Raw genomic sequence first — 20,045 nt, 5'->3', positions numbered from 1 at the left:
ATCACAACCTTAGACTATTTATTTTAACCATTGCTAATATGTACATCATGTCTTATGCAGAAGTACATCATGTCTTATGCAGAAAGAGGTTTTCATGGGATGGAAAAGAATGAGGAGAGGGATTCGCCTTTGCGGTGATGGGGACTCAGGAATACACCTCCTCTCAGTGGCTTCAGGGAAATCTTGGTTTCTCAGAAAGATGATGCTGCTCAAGATATAGCCACTATGGAATCAGGATGTTTTCAACAGTTTGTCTGCAAATGCCTAATACAGCAAAACCAAGTTTCAGGAATTCCAATGTTGGTGTGAAAGTAGTTCATTCATCAGAACTGAAGTGGCCTTGCTCTATAAGAGTGATTTTTCTAGATTTCCTAGGAGAGATAGATTTACAGTCTAGCATTGATCCTGGTTTACTCTCTGTGTTGACCTTGAGAAGGTAGATAAACCCTCTGTGCCTCTTGTTTCTTTGTATGTAAAGCAGGCTAACAATAACTTGACAAGAATATTTGAGGACAAAATCAAGTGAAATTTCAAATGCAGGGCTTAACACTTACTAGGCCCTAAGCAAGTGATCTTTTCCTTTTCTTCCCCTTCCTTCACTTTTTCTCAGACCCTCTCTCCCTCCAAGCCACACTGACCCCTTTTCCTTACTCACCTATCTTTTTTGATGACCTTGCTGTCACTAGAGTTTCCTGGCGTCCTGTGTTTCTCTTGGACATTTTCCCTGTATATGATGACAAGACCCGGGGGACAGGAAGCAGACTAATGGCAAGCCATTGGCCTGCAAAACCTGGCTAGGGGAGATTATGAGAAGATAGATAAGATCAAGGTGATAGAATCAAGGATTTGGGGTGATAAAAAAAACAATCTATGGTCGACGTTTCTGTTCACTGTTCTGACTCTACTTCCATGCTGATGGAAGGATTACTCATCTCCACTCCTCTTGGGATTACAGTCCAGTGGGGCCATATGAGCAGTTCTGGAAAACAAGTTGCAGGAAATAGTGAGGAGCATCACTTCCAGAACAGAGCATTTAGTTTCTAGTGCAAGGTGCTCTAGCCTTGCTTACCAAGGTGAACTCCAGAGTGTCATAAGGAGACAGGGCATCATAAAATCACAATCTTGGAGTGAGTCCATGTAGCAGAATGTACAGTGACCCACAGTAGATGCACAAAGTGATCAAGAAATGCATTCTAAGATGCTGAGAGTTTGGGTGTGTTCATTATCATAAAATAACCTATAGAATACAGCATTCGAAACCTTGACTTTCATATTCAGGGTTCCCCCTCAATAAGAAAGTCATGACCTTAAAGTTGTTTGGGAAAGAGCACTGGATTGTAAGGAAGGAGATCTATGAAATATGAATTTCAGCCCTGTCTTGTCTATCAACCAACTCTAGAACTTTAGGTTAGTTATGCCCTCATTTCCTCATCTATAAGCTACGATTAACATTTCTCAGAATGTGGGGCACTTACCATGACTGGTACTTTAGATGGTTGTTAGTCAAAAAGTGGTCCAAGAACCAGTAGCACCAGCATCACTGAGATCATGCAGGCTCTTGGCTCCCTCCCCAGACTAACTGAATCTAATTGTACATTTTTAACAAGATCCCTCAGAGGATTCCTATGCATATTAAAGCTAGAGAAATAATGAGATGGAGAAAGTCTCAGTTTGATGCCACTATGTCTTTAACACCTCACAAACAGCTGATGATTTCTCTCTTAAGGAGAAAACAAGTCTTGAGTTCCTGGAAAGGCAAACATATTTGGCTTGGTTATCATAGCATTGTTTTTATTTTCATTGTGTTTAAATGGTTGCCCTGCATTTACTGCAACTGATCCCAGTTTCCTATTTAAAATAGTGATAGAAATATCTATAAAACAAATTAATTGAGAAATATGGATGTATTTAAAGGAAACACACAATAATGCTGGGAACAGTGGTACCCACCTGTAACCACAGCCACTTGAAAAACTGAGACAGGAGGATTGTAAGTTTAAGACTGATCTGAACAACTTAGCAGGACCCTGACCTCTCTCCACACATCACTCATTAAACACATTTATTTACTCTGCATGGGGTGAAGGTGGGAGAGTGCCATGTCTTATTTGCAAATTTGAGAATGAAATAAACATGCTCAGGCCAGCACTGTCCTTCTTCCTCTTGGAATTTAGATACCCAGAAGAAAATTTTCTTGTAGATAAGTGTTTCCAGTCCAGTCGGTAGGATACTAGCAGTGGGTTAACATATCTTCAAGGTTTGCCTACAATATTCCGGGTTCTGGTTGTGTGTCTTCTTTTCTGACCTCCTGCTACCCCAAAATACAACTTCTTTGGAGGGCTCCAGACCAGCCTTTCTCCAACCAGGCTGTTGCAGTGTCTCTTATTTCTGAACATTTGAATCTGCTCAGAAAATAATCAGGTGCATTGATGAGCTTAGAGTTCTAGAAGAAACCAGAGGGTAGTCATCATAAATCATGAGACAAAATACATAATTGTTTTCAAGGCATCTGATCAGTCCCCTTGTAGCCTAACCACCATCCATCCAAGGAGGTCAATCAAGCGATTTTAGTGATTGCCTGATATGAACTGTTTTGGATGAAGGCCCTGGGTAAGAGGGCCCAACTCTTTCCCTGGAGCATAATAGCTTTTGTGTCCAGGCCCCACATTTATTAATGTCCACCACTTAACTAGAGTGGTGCCCTTTCCTCCTTATTCTATTGCTGTATTATTTTCATCATAGTCCTTATCTCTACTGCTTTATTTACTTGTTTATGATCTGACTTCCTCCCTTAGAAGAGGGAAGAAGTTCCCAAGGAGAACAGGAATCTTTTCTGTATTGTTCATGGCTGTATCCTGAGCAACTAGAAATAAATGAACCAACATATCCCTATTCCACTTGTTGGAACAAGAAAACTAGGGTGTGTCCTTTTAAGATTTAATTAGTAGTCATTCTGTAGCATCATGGTTTAACTTTAGAACTGAGATATGTGCCGATTTATAAGACTCCAAATGCTTAACTGCATTTATGTCTATTGCATTCTAATTTATTGGTTAGTTAATGCTCGACCTATAGCTGGGAAGTGTTTTCAGTGGTCTATGATAAAGCTAAGAGTCACCAGCAAAAGGTAAGAGTTTGTAAGTAAGGGAGAAGGACTCAAGGGAATCCTTATCAAGAAATCTTGTTAAGGTGTAACTTGGTATTGCAATCTATGCAAGATCTGTCCCCTAATCTCCCCTTTCTGCCATTTGCTGAGTAAAGTTGACTTGGGCATTTAAAACTGGTTTGAAAAGATTATTCAGAGTTTTAAAGCAATTTATAGAGAGACTGTCCAAATTTTTCTAAAATGTATGTTCATCTAAGTAACCGCTCATAAAGGCACCATTTTTGAAGCCAAATTGAATGCTTTCATGCTTATTCTTCCCTTTTTTCACACTACCTGATTACAACTCAGAGGCAGATAAGAATCAGATGCAATATTTTACCTAGCTTGAACAATTTTTTTAAAAATGATACATATATAAGTATGGTTGACACTTTCTGATTTTATGGTCTCCCTAAATATAGAGAGGTCTACATTGATAATTTCTAAAGAATATTTAATGGAAGTGTACCAGGACATGAGATTGGAATCTGCTTAAAATTCAGGGAATTCCATGAATTCCTGATTTGGGTAAGGATTTCATTGGCAGTGAACTGGAAACTCATATCACCATTCAGGCTGCCGCTGAGTATCCAGAAATTCCTCCTGGAATCTGAATATTTTTGTCTTTGAAATCAAATCCATTTTGAATTACCAACCCAAATCAAATTTACCTAGCAGAGGCAGAAAAATCTAAACCCTGCTGTTTTAAAATAAAAGCACAAAATTATCTTAGATAGTATATGGATGGTATTTGAAAGATGAAAAGCCAAGGGGTGAGAATGAAGATTTAATTCAGAAATCCATCAAAAAGGAGTGTGAAACTGAAAGAATGAAGTACTCAAAATACCACAGCCCTTAAGTTGCAGGCACACTAGCAAACTTACAGAGACACTGACTTTTTAGCACTGCCTGTTCTTTAACAAATCTATTTCCCATTTCTCACCCCTATAATGCACTTGGACTAAAGCAGACTCAAGAGTTTTCCTCAACCTATGTACTAATAGCTCCTATTTGTTTACTCATTATGTTTCACAGTGGCTTCTCACGCATTATCCCATCTGAACACCCTAACTATCTTATAGAGAAAATAGACATTCTTTTCCCATTAAAATTTAATTTCCCAATTAAAAGGTAAGACTCAGAGAGTAGAAATGATTTGTCAAGGATTATATAAGTAACTGGCAGAGTCTGCATTAACATTCCAAACTTCTGATTCTTTACTCTTTTTCTTCAATATTCTGCAACTTCTTGGGGGATCTCAAGAGCTCTAATGCACTCTATATGACTATTCAGAAGTTAAATCATGGATATTTAGGCCTGAATTCTGACTCAAGGCAGTAATGAACATGAGCTATGTGGACTTATCAAGGGTCCTAGTCATGATCAGCCATCTTTCTGAGCAGAAGCCAGGAGCACTGGGGTCCAACACAGATCCAAAATCAAAAGTTAGATTTGAATTGTTCTACCCTAGTAAGAGAATATCAGACAGCCGGTGTACTCCTCAAACACAAGCTCAGTGAATTTATTTTTAAAGTCCAGGGAGTTACATTTTATTAGTCCCCATGTATTTTGAGTGCTTGGATAAAGGTGCAAGAATTCATGGAGATATCTTCCATCCAAATCAATCTACTCAGTGCATGTTAAATGATTCATTCATTGATAAGGCCAAACATACTTGGATTGGTACCGTCCAGTTCCCATATTTTTGAGACATAACATGCCTCTAGGACTCCCATCTTAAGGAATCAATGTAAAATACAAGCTTGTGTTTCTGCTCTCCCCACTTAGACCAGTTATGTCTAACCTGACCTCATGGAAGTTTCCTTCTATGTTTAAAAAAAGATATCTCTATTCTACTGGTATGCATAAGCTTCTCCTTGTTTTCTGAAATTTATCAAAGCACTGACAAGGGAAGATGGACTTTCATTTACTAACCTCCAAATATGTGTCAAGCCTGGGTTAGGAAATTTTAAGAACATGATGATTTCTAATTCTCATGACACTACTGTGTTGGGCATTTCACAGATGAGAGAAGAAAGAAACTGAAAAAAACTCTAAAGTCATAAAGACTGAAATTTCTAGCCGGCTCAGTGGTGTATGCCCATATGACCAGTGGCTTGAGAGGCTGAGACAGAAGGATGACAAGTTCAAAGACAAACTCAGCAAGTTAGAAAGACCTTGTCTCAAAATTTAAAAAAAAAAAAATGTCTTGAGGTGTGGCTCAGTGATTAAGCACCCCTGGGTTCAATTTCTATTACAAAAAAAAAAAAAAAGACTGAAATTTCTAGTGGGTCTTTAAAATCTCAAACCATGGTCTTTGCACACACAAGATGTTGTGAATCCCAAGATAAACTTGGCCTACTTGCCCACTTGAGCTTTGGATCTTGCCTTCTTTGTGAATAGTGAGGGAATCAGCTTCCAGGTCCTTTCTTATCTGTGAGGTTAAGGAGAGTGGAAGAAGTTTAAGACCAAGGAGGGCTCCAGGCCGCAAGCAGGAAGCTTCCAGAGGGCAGGCAACAGGCCTGGGTAGCTGAGTCCCAGAGGTAGCAGAGACAGAGAAGTGGTGGATGTCTTCCTAACACACCAACACTGCAGAGTCTTGCCGGGCCTGCTCTCCCAGGACAGAGAACTGTCCCCATTCCAGGCCCCCTCAGCCACCCTGCAGCCTGAGAGACTGGAGGCCTCACCTTGAAGCTCAGAAGGCCAGCGAGGAGTTCTGAGTGCCAGACAACGGAGCAGAGGGGAGAGGGGTCTGGTATGAGGCTTGGACTCAATAATGTAAGGGGTTGGGCTAGCCACGTGACTCCAAGGAGGCGGAGACAGGCGAGCTGGAAAGAGGACTGGCAGGAATGGGGAGGTTGCGGGAGGGGGTTCCATCTGAATAATTGAGGAGCTGTTCAACAGCAGCGGCTGACTCTTGCCTTCCTTTGCCGCCACCATCACCCCCCATCACAGCCGGAGAGACAGCCCGCGCCTTAAGTGCGGACGGCCAGCCACCAGCGCCAGCAGGCAGTCCATCGCCTCCAGCCTCTCTGGTGAGTGAACGTTCCCCTTCGCCACAGTCTATCCCCCTCCGCGACACCCCGACTCATCTGTACCCCGCGACTGGGATGAGCAGGGAACCGGAGCCACTAGGAGGGGGGAAGCAGGAACATGGCGCGGAGGCTGAGGGCGCACTCTGGGAAGGGGCTCCCTGAAATAAGGCAGGAGCTGAGGTCAGGGTCTCTCCGCCTCTGGCAGCGAAAGGGGTCCGGCGGGGCTCCGGACTCGCTAGAGCTATTAGGCGGGGCGGGGGCAAGCACAGTCCCCGCGCGGCGGGAGCGAGAAGCCCAGGAGGGAGCTGGAGCTGGAGCTGGGTCTGGGCCGCCCGGTGTTGGCAGACGCCGGGCCCGTCCTTTCCTCCCAGTCTGGGCACGCATCAGGCTCGGGCAGCTCGGTTCTCGGCCTCGGACTGAGCCCAAGGAAAGGAAGAGACTCTTTCCCAGCCTCAGCGGGAGAGGAGGGCGGGGGCAATGTCTGCCCTTTACCTGAGAGCAAACTCTTCAAAGGGACTCCAGCTGAGCCCCGGCGCCCCAACTAGGCTGGTGAGCCGCAAGGGGCATCCGTCCCTGGCGAATGGTGATACGCCGGGGGCTGGGAGGAGGACGTGACGGGAGAAGTGTCCAGGGAAGCTTCCTGCCCAGAGAGGGCAGCCTGGGGAGATGACTCTAGCAGGCACTACTTTACCCCTTCAGTCCCTTCTCTCCCCCACCCCCAAAACACATCAGTTTCCCACGAATCCAGAGGGCTGGGGTAGGGCAGCGTGACCCCGAACCTCCTTCTCTCCTGAACACCCCCATGTGTATTTTATACTGTGATTGAAGGGTAAAGATACAAGCTGTCAAAAGACTAGGCGCAAAGGCAAGGCAGAGAAAAGATGCGGGAAGGCTGGAGCAGGGCTGCTGCCTGTTTCTGGCACTCCTCATCCTTCTAAATGTTCTCGCCTAAGTGGAGAAGGTAGTCATTGGCTGGATTTAGCCAAGGGTCGCCGGATAACCCGCCTATCCCCCCGCGGTGAGGGGCCAGGGAGAGCTCGGGTGAGCCCTGGCCTCTGGTTTGACCAAGGAATGAGCGCTGTCCACGGTGCTGAAAGTTGTCAGAAGCTGGGAGCTAATGCCCCCAGGAGCTGGTGGCTCACTGGAGGCCAGCATTCCCTGCAAGCGTTGAATCACATAAAGAGGATCTGGTGTTTACCTAGAAAACTGTAAAGGTACTCTGACTTCCCGGTTCTCTGCCTCCACCCCCACCCCGGAACCCCTTGAGAGGTTCCCTGGCACTTATGGATGGAAGAGCCAAAAAGCCCGTATCACTCCAGGATACAGCTTGAAACTTCGGGTGTTGCCTCATCCTATTTTCTCTTCCTGTGCAGTGTGTCTTCCTGTCTGTAAAGTGTTGACAACACAGTTAGGGACGCTGTTGTAATAAACATTTCTGTGGCTCTCGGGAACCAGAGAAAGAGGCTTCATTAACAGGGAGACTGGCATTTCTGTTTCAGATTATGACTTTTTCCCTCCTCTGCACAGTTCTCTCTCCAGTACATACTGTTTACATCCTCTAGATACAGATATTTAAGCAGCCTTGTGTGTCCATTTCTTTATTGTGAGTAAGATGGAAAAGGGAGTGAGCCAGTTTGGGGAGACCAAGTTAAGAGAATATTTACAGAACACTCATTATCCACTATCACATTTGAACTTCACAGCAGCAGCTAACCATTAGTATCACACAGATAAGGAAACTGAAGTTAGAAATATTGAATCAAGAAGTTGAACTCAAATTCAGTTCTGCTCACCTGCAATGTCCAAGCCATTTTCATGCACTTGATTTGGTGTTTCGCTTTGAATAGCTGTAATAGGGAAATATAGCAAAAGAATAATAAAGGGGGAGACCTGCTTTTCTCTTTTATACCTACTACTCTCTCTCCCAGCCATCTCCTCTTTAATCTGCTCACCCACCCACTGTCACTCACTCCCACCCTCCCAACTGCTTTTATGCACGCTGCTAGAGATGCCACTGTTCACACAACTTGAGCTCTGCGTTTACAGAAACAGGTTAGAGAAATAAATGAGCAGACTTTTCTGAAACAGCAATGGAATTGCAGAAAGGTTGGAAAGCCAGAATCCATATAGGCTATCATATTTTGAGTTACACTATTGAGTTTAGGGCGGGAATAACCTTAAAGATCCATTCAGCACCACTGTCTCACAGGAGAACTTGGGAACCCAAAGATGGTCATCAGTCTAAGTCACATGATTGAAAAGTTAGGATTAGAACCTGGTTAACTTGATTCCATGGCCCTTCCTACTACTCTTGCATGCTTCCTTTTCCACAAATTTTGACAAGAATATCAGCAAAATGCCAAAAAGCTAAATTATAAGCAAACCTTTTAGCTACTATTTTTTCCTGCACTTTGCTTAGTTATACTATTACAGTGTTGTTGGTCTCAACATACCTGAGAGATATCATCAACCTTCCTCAGTAACAGTTTCCCTACAGTAGCAATTCACAAATAGGAATTGTGCTGTGGTATTTCTCAGCTTGCCCTTATGTTGTCTGTACACCTTCTATTGACCTATTCCTCCCCCCAAAATAATTTTCCCCAAATTGATTACTGTAAGCAGCTTCCTAAGCTGTCATGGGAATTTGAAAGAGGCTCTACAAAAATCTAGAGAGAAACAAAGACCATTATAAGTACTAATATATATATATATATATGATACTAATATGTAATTATATATGATACTAATATATATATATATTAGTACTTATAATGGTATATATATATATATATATATATTTTTAACCACTTGCTTACCACTTGCTGGGTTCTATGCTAAGTCCCTTCATCAGTCATTTCATTGAATATTCACAGTTCTTTCAAGTAAGTAGCTTCATTAGAGATAAAATTCATTCTAACATATAGCAGAACCTAATGTTCTGTTCATTTCTTCTTCTTGCTTTTCTTTCCAGCTCATAGTTAAATTCCATCTTCATTAATTGGAATTCTGTGGCCTCAGTAATTGCACTGCAATTTCATTGGCAAGGAGGATATTTTTATATTGAATTGATAGTTCTGTCCTGTTCCAATACATAATGTTTAGAAATTCAAATTCAATTCAAATGACAGTGTTTAGCTCTTTCATCTCTTAATATTTACCACAACACATTCTCTTCCATTTGTTATTCCTTAAAGATTCACATATGCTTTCTTATTGCTCATGGCAGCATTCTGCTTCCAACCCCTTCTAGAACCAATTAAGGCAAAGTGCAAAAATTAAATACATAGCTTCCATTATACCCTCACTCGGTGATCCTGCAAGGATGCTATTGCTATGGTACTCTGAGTCCCAATGACCAGAATCTTAACTGTCTAGATATCCTCTGACTGCTAATCATTAGTCTCATGTAGCTATTTAAATTTATATTTTAATTAGTTTAAAACTTTAAAATACAGTACCTCAGTCACATTAGCCATATTTTGAATGCTCAATAACCATATGTGGCTAATGGCTACTTTTTTGGATAGTGCAGATATAGAAATTTTCCATCATTGCAGAAAGTTCTATTGGACAATGCTGTTTTAGAATGTGCTAAAAAACATCCTCACAGTAACCAAGAACTAGATGTTCTTTGAGAAAGGAGAAAAGGCCACTTGTACCTAGTACATGTCCAGTAGCCCAAAGATGCCCAGAACAACCAGGGTAACAATGATAGCACATGCCGTACTTACGAACCTGGGGTTTGCTTCATATGGATTCCATTTTACCATAAAGTACAGTGTTCCATGAAAGAGTTAGCTGATTTCCTGAAATCCAACTCAGAAATAACTCGAGAGTTCTTAATTCAAGTATGCGTGTGTGTTTGCCTTGTCTTAGTAAGTACAGTATGATAAACATGGAAATGACACAAGACTTGTAGTCAGTAGGAAGTGTGCTACTTACAACTTGGCATCATTATAAAATCCTCTAAAGCTCCATTCTTTTATCTGCAAAATGTTGATGAGATAACTGACATAACTATCTCAAAAAGTTATTGGCAAGATACAAAGTGTAGATATTTGAAGGCACCTTGTAATGAGCATGATGGAATATGCAATTATTGATTATTTCATATAGGTATGGGATAGTCAACAGGATAGTTCAAGTTGAATGTGTTTCTAAATGTTTTTAAGCTTCAACATGAATATGTTTTGCCTTTATTATTTTTATTTACTGAAAAGTAAAATGTTGAATTAATTTTTTTGATTGTGGAGATTTGGGCCTGGTTGGGTTCAATTAATGGAAAAACTGTGCATTATTTGTGGTTTAGTTTACTTGATCCGGACCATTTCTATCTCAAGGTTAAAAAAAAATTAACTAAGAAGTCTCAGTGGTTTGAAACAGCTTTTGCCTTTTAACTAATAGTTTTAAGTCAATAATTATCTTGTCATGATAATAGGTTCAGAGATAACAAAAAAGTATTAAAGATATTTCTCAATATGGGTGGGTGAAAGGGATAAATAGAAATATTTTTACTAATTACTTATTGAAATGAGCTTCTACCCATCTCATAAATCAATGTGAGCAAAAATAATTTTATTTCATGCACTGCTTAACCCCAAATCCAAGTAAATCCAATAATTTGACTAAATTCTTGAGGCTTCTTTGAGGACTCTGACCGTAAATAAATAGTCTTTATACCATCTATTCCCTAAGTAAAATCTGTTGGAGTCATGAGTAGAAACTTGAGTGTCTAGCTAACATTTATTTTCAAACCTTGTGTTCCTGATGTTTAGTGACTACTCCTGTACTTTGCTTTGTGCTTTTTATGCCTAAAACAGGAGCATTTTTTCAAATGCAACCATACTTTTTTTTAATGAATCACTGTTTGGTACTTAAATATTTTCTTCTTATACCACAAAGGCTAACACAATGCCCAGGCATTGTAGAAAGTAAGCCTGAAATTAAAGCTGTTCTATCAGATGATTCTTAATTCTATTTATTATGGTTGCTATTCATCTTGAAAACTCAATGAGGTCATTTTGTCTGTCATTGATCTATCTATCTATTCATTTATCTATCAGTAATTAGATCTCTGGTTCCAGGGTCTCTGACAGGTCATTTCTCTTCTTGGGGACTTATGTCTTAACAAAGACATGGGTAGTAACTTGTAAGTGCTCTTTTAGCCCCTGACGCTGGTAAGGTATGCCATTCTCTGGCCTTTGCTGCATATGAAATTATATTACTGAAGGGAAATTTAGTGAGGCTGTCAACTCTGGCCTCTAGTATACTATGCTAGCTTTAATAATAAGCATATTTTGTCTGGAGTCTTGTTTTTCATTTGGTGGATCTTGTGTATGTCATGGAAGGGCCTGAATTTTGGAAAGGAAAACTTACCATTATCTCAGAGCTGAAGAGAGTTCAATTTTCTCTGTCAGTGACTTAAAGGGTTTCTCTAATTTTATATCCCAGGAAACAAAGAGAATTGACAATGTGGCTTTGATACTCATGCTCATAGCATGTAATCACTCATTTTGAAATTCATCCTATACTGGCACAGAAATACTGTGTTTAAGGGTGTTTGTTTGGAACTCCTATAACCTGACACATAGGTGCTCTATAAATATTCATTGCATTCAGAGTTCTCTGTGGCACTTTTCTTTAGCACATAAAAGAGGAGGCAAACATAAATCATCAAATCTTACCCTGACAACCACATTTCCAGCCCCTCTGTGGGGATGGGTAATGATGGCCAAAATAGACTACTCCTGAGAATTATGTTTTGCTGTCTTTCCCAGAGAACAAGAGACACATCAGCTCCAGGATCTTGGATTTCACTGTGATAAGGCAACTTATAAACACAAAACTTCAGTGGAGTCATGTGTCCTTTTCCACTTTCACCTTAAAAAGATACTTGCCATTTTCTTGAAAGTTCACATGGTCAGGCTTCATGAGAGTGGCAGGAATTCCTATTGTTCCTATATTCAGTTGAAGCATAGCTTAGATTGAAAGAACATTTATTAGTTAGAGGAGAGCAGATGACATCACAGCCTGATGGGTCATGGAATATTATCCTTTTCCAAAAATAACCAGGCCTGGCTTTAAGAGTTTTAACTGGTGATTACTGACAAAAATGAAAGAAAAACAGATCATTCTACTGCAACAAGTCAATAAATAAATGCTCAGAATTAACATTTTCATTTGCCAAAGGCAAAATATTCCAACCCAATAAACTGCCTTAGAAATGAGCAAGCTGGTTCCATGGTCTCCTAATTTTTGAAAAATTTTGTTATTTGCTTTTAAAATAACCAGTAAGCAAAAAACAATTACACCCAGGTGTTTGAACATTCTACTGACAGAACAGTCTTCATAATTTGTTTTCATTGATTGTGCACTAGAAATTATATCTATACAAAACATTATCATACCAAAATTTTGTAACCCAACCATAGAAATGGCAACTTAGAACAGGCCCTTGAGTTAATAGCAGAGGAAAAAGCAAAACTGTAGTCTCTTTTCTCTCAATCCACTGCCCTTTTGCATCTTTAAACAGCATGCATATTTTTTGTAAGTCATGAAAACTTGCTTAGTCAATGAGTTTAGCTTCTTCTACCAAACTTGTTCCAGACTTTCTGGGAGTAGGAAAGTTGAAGTAGTTTGATTTTAGATTATTTCCCTTTGCACCTTCAGGTGAAAGAACTAGTGGTTAAGGATATACCAGGTGGAAATTTCACAGGTAGAACTATGAGCCAGAAAGAAAAGAAAGATTCAAAACGTGAGAATCCTTGTTGCAAGAATTTGGGTAAGGATTTAACTCTTCTTTCCTTCTCCATCTTCATCTCTAAAACAAGAAAGATGTTTTAGAGACTTAGTCTAAATCTCTATATAGTGTTCCAGGTCCTGAAAGCTCTAACATTCTAACATGGTTCTATTAAAGAGGACCAAAGCCTTGAATAATCTGTACTCTTCCTCGTCAAGCCTACAGAATCAGAAATCAAAACTCCTCTTTTTAGATCATTACTGATTGAAAGTACTGACATTTTGTTATAGAACTTCACCACGCAACAGTCATAATAACAATAATGACAGTAACAGCTAGCACTTATTTACATTTACTATGACCCTATAAGCTGATTATTCCTACTTTACAGTAGTTAAATAACCTGTCCAGATTCCACACAACTAACCAATTTGTGCTTTTAACTCCCATGCTATACTTCCTCTGTGAAAACCATGAGTTTCTCAGATAACTAATGTCCATCATTTATAGTTCATTTAACACCAAACTGCTTCTCTAGGAAATTCCTATTTAACTTCCCTTTTCTGACTAGAAGAGCAATTCAGAAAGGGAATAGAACTCAAGTCTGCAGTTGTAATGCCATTAGGAATCAGCATTTTCTTTCTAGGAGATAATTCTTGATCTTTTGCAATTGATATTATTGCTCAATTGTTTCAACATTTCAGCATTGGGTATTGGTGCTCTGCAGGCTGATGCATGCAATGATGACACTTTACTGCCTTTCCCCAGAAAGTGTGGACAATTGAACCATCAGAAATGGATGGATACCAGTGCAGGATCCAGCACCATCTAAGGCTGTAAAAGTCAGCCCACCACATCCTCACTATTCAGTGGAGGCTTCTGGCTTTTGCTTCTGGGTTTGTGACTCAGAGCAACAATCTAACAGCCTTTAAGGCAGACAGGGAAAGCTCCTAGAGTGTCATTTCTTGAAAATGAGCCTTGGTAAAGTGTAAGACTAAGACTTTCAAAATCATGTTTTGAAATTCATTTTCTTCCCATTAATCCTGTGCCACCAAATTAGTCATAAAAACAATTCATCACAGTACCCATCTTTGTCTCTATGGATTTTAATACATGCTCAATCTCCTAATGGGCATTCAGCATTTAATATGAACATGTCAATCAGCTGAGAATGCTCACATACATACTCTCTCTCTCTCTCTCTCTCTCTCTCTCTCTCTCTCTCTCTCACACACACACACACACACACACACACACACACACACACACACATTATTCTTTAGGTCTAGTTTCTGGTTTGGTAAGCTAGCCACATATCCCACCAATATTAAAGGTAATTACAGGATGCATAACTTCTGTCTCTGTGGTTTTTCTAGACATTTTGTGAGGAGTGAAATGGCCTAAGAGTCAGAAGACCTGGTTTCCAGTCTCAGCTTTGAAATATATGGCTGTGAAACTTGAGTCAGTACCATTCAACTTCTTCAAGGTTGTTTTTTTTTTCTTAAAATAGGGATTATAGAAACTGCCCCTCAGACCACGCTAAAGACAAAATAAGATGGTGTTTGTTAAAGTTCCTTGTGATCTAAAAAGTCTAGACAAAAGAAAGGTATATGTTTTCTCTCTTTTCAGTTTTTCTTAGTCAAAAGCAACTCTCCAGTTGCTGAACTAGGATTGACAGCTAAGTCGATGTGTTTAGGGTTACAAAAATCTTGAATCTAAACTTCCAAGTTCAGAAAAATGGTATTTATTATAATATGGGAAGCTGTCTGGCTTCTTCTAAAATCAATAACTCTCAACATGAGCAATGCCACTTCAAGAAAGAGTATTCTTTTTTTGTCATAGACACCAGGGAAGGAGATTACTATTAGATTTTGAAGCTGGGATGAGGAATGCTAAAAATATTGTAATAGACAGAACAGTACCATAACATAAGAATGTGCTCCACCCAAAATGCCAATAGCACTCCTCCTCCACTGAGAAATACTGCTCAAAGCAATATGGTGTGCATGGTCCCTCATTCTTCAATTAATGCAGACAGAATTTACTTTTGGTCTCCTCCCCCAGACAAAATCCATCCATGTGAGATTTAAAATAGTTCAGAAGCATTACCAGGATTTTGGTAATTTTATGAAGAAGTAAAACAAAAAATGGAATCAGAGAACAATGGTTTTAAAATCAGCCCCCCAAAATTCTACAAGAAGCCTCTCTTAACTTCAGCTGGGGCAAGGAATCCCAGTAGTTTAATACTCCCATAGTGTAAAAGATCTGGCCTAAAGGTTTGGATTTAGGGACCCAAAATCAATACATCATGGCTCCAAAACCCACCTTCTTCAAAGTTTACTAAAGAAACATTGGATTATGCCCTTAGTTTATGATGTACATGAATCTATCTAGGCATTGAACATACAATGTCTACCCTAAAGTCACCAATAGTAATCTGACAGATGCAAACTCCACTAATTATGTCTATGATGTGACACATGCTGTAACATGTTGTAAAGGAATCTCTGAGGAAAGACCAGGAAAAAAGTTTACCTCCATAAGAGGAATTACAGTTGAACCATATTTTGAATAGTATGGAGGATTTTCTCAGGTGGATAATGGGAGAGAAGACTGTGGTCGAAATGGGAACAAAAGAAACAGATGCTGGAGGTGTGACCAGCAATGACACATGTACAGGTTGATGTACTTACCTGGGAAGGCTGGGAGGTTGTAATGGAAAGACTCTGAAGAGACTTGAATACAGCTGGGTAGATGTACGCATTCAGCTTAGAGCTTATCCTTTGAATAGGGATTTTATGAGTACTTCAGGAACATTGTTGGCTTCAGGGTTAGTTCACAGTAGACACTAGAATCAAGGAGTCTAGTCTTACAATTAAAAGAAATTTCAGAAGTCATCTCGACCTTTTCCTTTCCCTGGGTTTTGTAGCTGAAATAATTAAAATTGAAAGCTATTAAATGACTATCCCAAGGTCAATCAGCAAATTAGTGCTAATATAAGGTCCAGAACCTAGTCCATCCTCAGTTCACAGGATTCGGCCCTGCTCTGTGCTGCCTTTGGGAATTTTATTCATTATTTGAACTTAATCCAATGTAATGCACAATGTGATTAGTAAGTATTGATGAAGCTCCAAGTTCTCCATTGCTCACTCTTAAGACATGGTTCCTTCATTGCTACCAGGTGATAGTTAAGATCCTGAGCTGTATCTGCACATGAGCACTCTTTTCAGAAATGCAGACAGAACGGCATACCAACATGTGGGCATGACATTCCTCCCCCACCTCACACATCCTCCCCTGCCTCCTCCTTCCAAACTGCCAGAGATTACAGAGGCGCAGCCTGAACAGACGGCATCTTAATCTCTGGTGGTTCTGTAAATAATGTGTTGTTCATGCTCACGTATAAATGATCACAGCGTCTCTATTTTCTGGATGAGGGAACCTTCAGAAAGATGAAGCTGCCTGTGCACACAGCACAGCAGAGATAGAATTTCAGGCTGCAAAGCTTCAGCCCTGTTTCTAACAGGGTTAATGTTTTCTCCCATCTGCAAAATCCTAATAACTTACTCAGGTTTCTGGCCTTAAATTTCACCTCTTAGTCAAGTTAGTTTGTGCATATTTAGATTTCTGAGATCAATTGTTTCCCACTCCGCTTTTTCTCCAGCTATCTTTCTACCACCTCTTGTCTGATACACATCCAACAGAAATCATCTAAACTAATCCACTCAATTTACAAGAATGGGAGCTGAGACCCAAAGAGGTGAAGCCACTGCCCAAGTTTGCACAGTTAAATTAAATAAAGTATTGTGACTGATCCCTAGACTCCCAGTCAAGTGCATTTCTTTCCACAACAAACTGCTATTTCCCAAGCATCAGAGATGACATACTATTTTCTCACTCTCATTGCATAAAGGTGGAAGTGGCTGATTGCACTGTGCTCAGAGGATCATCCCAAGACCTATTTAGAACACCCACAACTTGTTATTCCCTAGGTCCATCTGTCACCTTGAGATGCTGGTTAGGGAAGATGTTAAAACACTCTCTCCGGTCTAGAGGATACTTATTGTCAAGGCCATCATCACTCAGGGGGTGATCACCACAAGAAACAGTGTGCCCAAGACGAAAGAGGGGTGGGAAGGGTCCACGGCTCCCATCATTTAAGAATAAAGCAAAGATTGCCCAGAGTTCACTGTAAGTGCCAGGTTATTAGACTCATAATCCTAGAGCCCCCAAATTGGGTAATCAGATGGATCTTTTAAAAACTAGTAGTGGCCAATAAAGTGAAAAAAGACAACTCCCAAACCATTTCTGTTTCAGGGTCAAAGTGTTTCGGCTGAATTAATCCACATAATTCATTTAGTGTAGACAAAGTCTATAGTCATAAAAGGTTTTGTTTTGTTTTTTTTTTATTTCAATGGCTATTTTCTGTTTAAATTACTTCTGATGAATTATTTTAAGACAAAAATAGGATATGTTTCAGTAAGGATGATATTGAAAAGAGAAGTAGAGGAGAAGAGAGAGAAACCAAAAACCAGCTACCCAAGTAAGGCTTTGTAGGGTCACAATCATTTCATAATCTGCCCAAGCTTATTAAGTACAAAAACTCAATTTTATCAATTCTATCAAGAGTGATCCAGCTCTGCAGAACCAAGCCACATTCTCCAAGTCCCAAGAGATTAATTTGTATTCTAGATGCAAATTTAGCCACACACAATGGCCTGTGTTCATGGGTGTGGCCCAGGTGATTCCCTTCCTAGTATTGAGATAATAAGAAAACCAAACAAGTGATCAAATATAACCTGTGGGCACAACACCAGCACCAGTGGGGCTGGAAAGTGCCCATTGGGGTGCAGCAGATTGAGAGGATTCTTCCAAACCCCTTTCAGGTTACTGGAATAGTTATACCTTTCAAATAAAGGGTCTTATTCCTTCTATTTCCCTAGTGGCAGAGAAACTGGAAAATTCTTTTGACAAATGATACAGACTTAATCTGATCTCCTTGTAGCCCGTATCTTCCGTTAGGATATTACTGCAGATGTGTGGTAACTACTTTCCTCGTGGCCTGTCTTATATTAGCTACATCAGTCTCCCTTAGGGAGATGCTGCAGCTTCACTATCAACAATGAATAAAGCATCTGAATGACTGAGTTATTTCTATAGTGGATACATCTCTGTACTTCGTGCCGATTCTGTTTATTCCACTCAGAGGATGCTATCATCTGGTCTTGCTCTGAGTCCACCTGGGTCTGGTTTATCCTCCTCAGTAGTCACTGTGTGTGGACCCTGACATTTGAAACTGTATCTGTTCATCACTTAATGCAGAAAACAGTCCTGGGGTGGCTATGACTCATATTCTAAATGCAGAAGAAATTGACTCTCAAAATTGACTCTCTGTTTTTTAAAAATCAGACAATATTGTTTGTTTCTAAAAGAGGACAAATTTTTTGACTATTTTTATTTTCCCTTTGAGCTGACTGGTTATACTGATTCCAAGTAGGAACAAACTACACAGACAATTTGAGATTGATTTTAGGTTCTGTCCTAGTCACAAAGACTTTTGACACACTTTCTGTTCCAACATCAGAATGCAAAGGAAGAAAATATCTGAATGAGCATAGACTGTCGTGCCAGAAATAAATTCCTAATATAGACAACTAAAGAATTCAACTATCAAAATAGAAACAAGATTTCGCTGCTTCAATACTATCCTAGTGAATAGCCTCTGTTCTTCCTGCTACTCCCAATCTATTCTAACCTTCATCTATAAATAAATACTATGGTGCCATGATAGTATATTAAGAATTTAGGGATCACCGGTCATTGGGGCGTCATGATGTCATCTCTATATGCATGTGATTCCAGAGTGGCAAGTGACTGAGCATTCTTAAGGTCAAGGATAAGTGGATAGCTATATTATAATACTTGTGTGTGTGTGTGTGTGTGTGTGTGTGTGTGCGTGCGCACGCACGCGCACCAGGGATTGAACCCAGGACCTAATGCATGCAAAACAAGTACTTTACCAACTGAGCTATCTCCCCAGCCCCTCATAATACTTTTGATAATAGTAGCAATCTCCCACCTTTACTTATTTAATTATATCAAGCAGGTATTATGCTCTCCATTTCACAGATGAAGATTAGAGCATTTAAATGACTTACCCAGTAAGGTAAGTCTTAGCCAGTAAGGATTAGAGTCAAGAAATGCTGTGCCATCAGACACAGACTATCCTTCCTATCTATACAGTCCATTCACCATTTTTCACTTCTCTTTGGAACAGATCAACCCTAGTGCATCTTATGTGAGTGTGTCAACAACAAGAATGACTAGCAGGTCTATCATTGCCTTAGTCAAGAATGAGAGCCAGGGGTCCACAAGTTTGGGTGGGACTTTGGCAAAGTTGTGCCTTTTTTAAGACTCAGTCATTCCTTCTGGGAAAAAGAGAAATAATGGTTCTTTATTCATTTAGTTATTCATTTCTTCAACAAATAGTCTAAAAACTGAAGCACAGAGGAAAAATAAAAACAGACTGGAACTGTGGATAAAAATAGGAGCCACAGTCCAGAGTAGTGTTACTGAAACAAAAACAATTTAAAGTTCTCATTGCCTAGGATATGTGCAGGATTATATGCAAGGTTAGTTATTTTGGTTTAGTTTTCTTAATTAGTAAAGTGATTTAAATTCTCCTCACACAGCTGTCAAAGAAACCAAAATCACAGACTTAACTGGCCAACATGGTGCAAGCTACTCCTCACAAAAGCAAAGACCTAGAGCCTCCAGTTTCCTGGGAGTGGTTTGTAGAAAAGAGATTTGTCCTACAGTGTCAGCAATGGGCACCATGTCTCTAGAAGCCAAATAAATTAATATTTTAGAAGTTCAAGATGCATTTTCATATGCCAGGAACTCTTTTCTTTTTTATGAAGTCTGAGATTGTTTAATTACCCCAAAGCAAGAATATAGTGCAAAAAGACTAATGAGCCATAATGAGAGAACTGATGGCAGAAGAGATATTTATTAAGTAAAACAGAAGGGAGGATTTGAAAAGAAGGCAAGTAACTTGAAAGGTCATTTAATTCAGCTTAAGAGAATTCTAAAGTTTAATCTTGCTGATGGACTGGAGTGTGTGGCA

The 20,045-nt window shown here is 39.9% G+C and overlaps 1 protein-coding gene and 1 long non-coding RNA gene across 2 annotated transcripts in view; one reads left to right on the top strand and one right to left on the bottom strand.

The window, feature by feature from the left end:
* Positions 1-2,049: 2,049 nt before the first annotated feature.
* LOC144376320 (uncharacterized) lies at positions 2,050-6,798 on the bottom strand. Its single transcript, XR_013436634.1, has 2 exons — positions 6,673-6,798; positions 2,050-2,443 (listed from the first exon to the last, which is right to left on the bottom strand). It is a non-coding gene; the product is annotated as an uncharacterized LOC144376320 (long non-coding RNA).
* The window catches only part of Slc7a14 (solute carrier family 7 member 14), a 111,862-nt gene continuing 97,673 nt past the window's right edge, over positions 5,857-20,045 (top strand). The window contains exon 1 of the mRNA XM_021731157.3: positions 5,857-6,180. The gene's annotated coding sequence lies outside the window, so the exon portion shown is untranslated. The remainder of the gene's footprint in view (positions 6,181-20,045) is intronic.

The sequence above is a fragment of the Ictidomys tridecemlineatus genome, chromosome 3 (assembly GCF_052094955.1).
Source record: "Ictidomys tridecemlineatus isolate mIctTri1 chromosome 3, mIctTri1.hap1, whole genome shotgun sequence".
Taxonomy (NCBI): Eukaryota; Metazoa; Chordata; class Mammalia; order Rodentia; family Sciuridae; genus Ictidomys; species Ictidomys tridecemlineatus.
Note: the sequence above shows the minus strand (reverse complement) of the source record. Positions and strands in the feature narration are given on the sequence as shown.